The following is a 6,000-nucleotide window of genomic DNA, read 5'->3' as shown; positions in this document are numbered from 1 at the left end:
AGTGCTTATGGACAATAGAACAACATGCTTTACACCTGCTCGTTGATAATGCTACGCAGGCAAAATGGTGCATTCATGGTACTTTCACAACGCTAGAAACTTGGGGACGAGGGCCGCGCCTCGGAAGGGTGGCCTGCGACGGCCCCAGCCGCGGGAGGACGGGAGGGGAAGGACGGGTCCCCCCACCCCCTGTTTTCCCGATCGATTGCGAAGCGACGGGAGGGACCGGGGCCGCAACGTGTGTTAGAAGTTTTTCTTCAATTATAATGTTTTAAGACAGTTTAACAGTCGGTCATTTGGCCCAATTGGCCGATTTGTGAAGGGCAATAATCGGTCGGGCCCTGGTAGGAACTATGAGCCAGTGTAATTATGTAATTTCAGTATTTACTACTGCCCAAAATAATTTTTAGTGTAGCCTACGGTTAAGTTGCCCTAAAAGTTGACCACTAGATGTCACCAAATAATAGAATACAGCCGAAGCGCATGCATTTCGAAGCAGAGTGAGGGAGCATCTCGGTGAGTGACATCGACTTGGCAGCTGGGGAGAACCCCGGCAAGCGACGCCAACAGACTGAGTGAGCTGGAGTTAGCTGGAGCAGCTAACAAGAGTGGTTAGTGGGAGTAAGCTGAGCCATAGGCTGGATCGAGCAGCTAACAAGTCAAGTCAAGTCATTATTGATATAGCAGTGGAAGAAGCTAGTAAAAGCTTTCGTGGCTAAGACAGAGGGCAACAAGTGGCGAGAGCCCGAATCATGGAACTCAGCGATGACCACCTGCAGGCCCTAGCTGTGGAAGGTAAGCTGTGTTCAACACTAGTTGCAATTACCACCAGGGCTACAAACTACGTTTGCGAAGTTGTCCTTTGCTTTTGCTAATGAAAGTTTTACTGTAATGACAATGTTGTATCTAATTTAATCTGCATATACTAGCTATTAGTTTTTTCATGTTTATATGTTAAATTGGGTGACATGTAGCAACGTCTAATGAATTAAAGACAATGGTAAACACTAATGACATGGCTCCTACTCTGAATGTACAGCATATGTCAAGCTGGTGAAGTGGTACTATCAGAATTTTTATGAGTACGACTTCAATTACAGATGTATAAAATTGGCACAGATACGTGTACTGTTGTATCTCTAAATACAATATATTGATATAATTATATGCAAAATGTGACATGTAATAACTTCATAAAGAAGGCACTGCAGGTCATGCAAATGCAATTATGTTACAATATGTTTGATAATTACATACAATTTTTTGACATACCTACTGCACACAATGAAGAGCTGTTACATAGCCTACTGTTGTCATGAAAGGACTGATGATGAAACAAAACTTTGAAAAATCTATTAATTTCACACACTTTTATGCTTTAAATGCACAACACACCACACAGTGTGACAGTAACTATAGATGTTTGTGCTTTTCACCAGCAGGTGGCTCTAGTATGCCTTTGATCCTTTACGTAATTAAAATGTTTTCACATCTGACTTGAACTCGTCAATGCTTCAAGATGCTACGTGACACCATCATGTATAACATACACAGTAATTTCCTGATTTACTGACTGTCCTCCAGGGACATTGTGAGCCTCTTAAGTTAGCGTACAACAGAGACCATCTATGGTACTAAAAACTCCACATAGTTGGTGTTGAGGATGATTTGGGCGGGATCAACGATGTCATTTGTTAGTTTGGCTTGGCAAATTGGCGTCATGACTTTCACTGCAGTTCCACCAATCAGATTGTTGATCCTTGATGGCTTACTGTGACTCTTGAAAAAGAACCATGATGAAGTATTTTTAGTGTGGATCCAGCAATCCTTTACGTAGATTGCCCACCTACAGTATAGAAAATGCATGTGACTTCTTGTACATACTCCTCTGTTTTCTGCTCTGTTTCTTATCTATGCTGTCACATTTAATTATGCTCTGATATGATGGAGGAACCAACCACTAGGTCTGGGGTCTACCGTGTTCTCTATACATGTAAATGTGGTCTGTCATGTATCATTGTGCTGAAATTAAAATAAATAAATATTAATTTTACATACTTTTGAAAACACAGTTTTGTTTTAAATTGCTTTGTCATGTTGTAAAAACTTCATTGACAAGTCAGACTACATATCATTAGTTCTATTTACAGTGTTCTAAAAGCTATAATTCACTGTTAGCCCAATTAGGCTAATCCATTGCAAATGCTTCCTGTACCTAACTCGTCTTATGCAATCACTGACAGTTTGAACATTACAGCATACCTCTATTTCACACTTAAACACCACATGCTTACTGAGATATTTTGAGATGTACATCCACAGACTGCAGGCAACCTGGGTGAAACGTAAGCGGAAAAGTATGGAAGTAATGACAACTGCATGGCTCTTCTGACATGCAAGTAGGTTCTCTGACCTGGATCAAGGGGAGGCAAAAGAATTTCATGGGTGAGTCTGTTAGATTAGAATTTGTCAGTCTTTCTGAATGAGACCTGCATTTTTATTTCTGATGCTGGACAAAAAACTGCAAATACAAACGTGTTGGAGTGTCGCTCATCACATTCATGTGAAAATAATTTTAACTTTCTTTACCTTTAAAATCATTGGACAGTATAGTGGTTTGTAGTAAGAAAAATAGTGTATTTTCATTTCCTGGGTGACCCCAACTAACCAAGCTTTGCCGTTTAAAATATTGCCTTTGCTGACCAACCAATATCTGTATATCTCCTCTTTTTCTAATCAATTAGTTACTTGCATAATAAAAATTAAAAAAATACCCAAATATTTTTGACATGAACAAATATTCCATATGGATTTTCATTAAGACCGCTTACATTTTTTATTAAATTTTTGAATAAATCTGATATAATAACGGTATTTCTTCTGATCAGGATTTCTCTGAGTGCAAAATGAGGTCCAAGTGTCTGTTCTCGACAGTGAAAATACTTCCTACGATAAGCGAGATGCAGGAGAGTGATGAGGATGATGAAGACTTGGCTTGTTTTTCAAATTCGCTGGAGGAGGATACGGGCTCCATCACAGAGCTTTCTCAGCCAGCCCCTTTCCCTCGTCATGGGCCCCTGAGAGGTCATCGTCACTGGATGGTACGCAAATGCTTGAGGGCCGCTGCAGGTGCTCCAGCCATATGTCAACCTTCTTCAAGGATGTCTTTGAATACTGTGGACATGCTGCATAAATCACTCACCTTGAATGAGCAGGCAAAATGTGAGCTATCATTGCACTTTAATCACAACTTGGTGGAGTGGTTGACTGCCCAATTGTGTGAAAGCCTGGTGTGAGTGAACTGGATTATTTTGTTTTTCCTCCATCCCTGAAGTTGCTCAACAATGCTTGATTCACTAGTGCAAATCAAGCAACTTTTCAAAACTGATATGGATTCCTTTTCTGAATAACTGAAACACAGTGTAGAACAAGGCCACCCAGCGAATGTTTTAAAACATGACTTTGCCTCATGCTGTGCTGGTATGTTCGTGACAAGTAAATATTGTAAGCAAAAGAGAAAGAATAAACAAATCCATGTCCTGTGCATGTGATCTTCTAGCCGCTTTTTATCTTGATTTCCCAGAAGTACTGTGACGGCAATCATGAGCGTGTGGGGGTGGGGGGGGGGGGGCATTGTGTTGGCAGGAATTGTGCAGGACACATCCAACAATGTGGTGAGAGCCAAAGGAAGCAGAACACACACACGAACCACTGGCCTGCTGTACATTTTGCTCAAGGCTTGTTGACATTGTGCAACACTGCTTTCTCCAAGCACAAAACTGAAGCTTATTTGGCCTTGCAACACAAAGCAAAAAAATAAAATAACACTTGTAAGCCAATGTGCCACTATATACGGGTCTATCTACTTGTATGTATTTCATTTAAAATTTAGGCCTGTTCAGTTGAACACAAAGCCACTATTAAACTGCCAAAATAAAAAATGTGAAAATAAAAACGGATATATCCATCCACCCATCCATCATCTACCGCTTATCCGGGATCGGGTCGCGGGGGTAGCAGCTTTAGCAGGGAAGCCGAGAGACGTAGTCTCTCCAGCGTGTCCTGGGTCGTCCCTGGGGCCTCCCGCCGGTGGGACATGCCCGGAACACCTCCCCAGGGAGGCGTCCAGGAGGCATCCGAACTACATGCCTGAGCCACCTCAACTGGTTCCTCTCAACGCGGAAGAGTAGCGGCTCAACACTGAGTCCTTCCCGGATGATCGAGCTTCTCACCCTATCTCTAAGGGAGAGCCCGGCTACCCTGCGGAGGAAACTCATTTCGGCTGCTTGTATCCGGGATCTTGTTCTTTCCGACCAGTCAGACCCAAACGTATTGTGAGGGGCTGCTGGGAACGTCTGGCAGAATCCCGTCAGAAAGAGTTTCAACACCCACCTCCGGCAGAACTTCTCCCTTGTCCCGTGGGAGTCCGAGTGGACCATGTTCCGCGCTTCCATTGTTGAGGCGGCCGATCGGAGCTGTGGCCGTAAGGTGGTTGGTGCCTGTCGTAGCGGCAATCCTCGAACCCGCTGGTGGACACCCAAGCCTTGTGTGGAGGCGAGTCCGACTATAATCTAGTCGGAACATCTCAGCCTCGCACACCAGCTCGGGCTCCTTCCCTGCCAGAGAGGTGACATTCCATGTCCCCGGAGCTAGCTTCAGTAGCCGGGGGTCGGACTGCCAAGGCCCCTTGCCTTTGGCTGCCACGGATATAAAAAATCAAAAATTAAATACAAAAAATATATGAATGGAAATAAAAACAATATATAAATCAAAATAAATAATAAAAAAATAAAAGTAAATACAAATATATATAATATATATATTATATTATTATTAAAAATCATTGAAAATATTTATATGTTAGTGTCCTCACTGACAGATAAATATTTTCTTTTTTTTTTTTTTTTTTTTTTTTTTTGTGTGTGTGGGTGAGTATGTGTGTGTGCGTGCGTGCGTGCGTGTGTTTGTTAGCTCACCAGAAAACCTATTAGAAAAAAAAAATCTTATACCGTTCACCTAAATCGAACACCAGGAGACCCGAGGGGACCGAAGAAAACCAAGGAAGGTGAAATCCAGCACCGACCAGACACCCCCCACCAGAACTCCTCCCCAGCCCAAGAAACATCCAGACCCCAACAAATCCAAAAAACATAAAGTCAGGGAGGCCTCAAGAGACCAACGGAGAGACCGAGAAAAGGAAGGAAGGACAGACGAAGCCGCGTGAGATCCGAGACACCAGCCTCCACCGATTCAATAACCTGAGGAGGAAACAGATTGTGTCTGAGTTTCGGTAGATGCTGGTGTGGTGGATCTGGCATGCATGAAAATCTCCACCAAAGAGGGGAGCCGTCGACCCCCGCCGGAACAGAGCAAGCGCAACACCTCAGGGCCCCCCAGGCCGCGGCAGCGCCAAAGGACGACCCCCGGGCCCCACCAGGGCCACCGGCCGGAGAGCAAACCCAGGAGCAGGAGCGCCCCCCGCCCCAACACGGCCCGCGCCCCCGGCCCAACGCAGCAGGACGGGGCACTGCAGGCCCACCAGGCACCCCACCGGCCCCCAACCCCCGCCCCCCCACCACCCCCCGCCCCCCATCCACCCCCCGCCACCCACCCCAACCCAGCCCCAGCCGCCCCCATGCCCCCAATCCCCCAGACACCCCCCACCCCCAGCACCCCCCCACCCCGCAACCCCCACCACCGCCCCCCCCCCCAACAAAGCCGCCCCCCCCCCGACCCCACCCCGACCAACCGGCAGCCCCCCAACCCCCGACCCCCAGCCCCCGGGGACCACCCGCACCCAGGCACCGGCGCCGAAGAGGGGCCGGACAGCGGAGCGGAGAGGGCAGCCGCGCCCACCCCACCCCCCGCCGTGTGGAAGGACGGAACACCGGGGGCAGAAGGGGGAGATGGGGGCACCGGAGGGCGGCCGACACCCCCGAACCCCAGGCCCAGCGGGGGAAGGCCCCGGTCGTCACCCCAGCGTTCTTTGTGAAAATTAAC

At 46.6% G+C, this 6,000-nt stretch overlaps 1 long non-coding RNA gene across 1 annotated transcript; it reads left to right on the top strand.

The window, feature by feature from the left end:
- The first annotated feature begins 801 nt into the window (after positions 1 to 801).
- Positions 802 to 3,556, top strand: LOC147170275 (uncharacterized). The gene is made up of 2 exons (XR_015095863.1): positions 802 to 2,445; positions 2,889 to 3,556. It is a non-coding gene; the product is annotated as an uncharacterized LOC147170275 (long non-coding RNA).
- The last annotated feature ends 2,444 nt before the right edge of the window (positions 3,557 to 6,000 follow it).

Source organism: Leptonotus elevatus, chromosome 8 (assembly GCF_054856555.1).
Source record: "Leptonotus elevatus isolate MCC_2025b chromosome 8, RoL_Lele_1.0, whole genome shotgun sequence".
Taxonomy (NCBI): Eukaryota; Metazoa; Chordata; class Actinopteri; order Syngnathiformes; family Syngnathidae; genus Leptonotus; species Leptonotus elevatus.
This window is presented reverse-complemented; position numbering and strand designations above follow the sequence as displayed.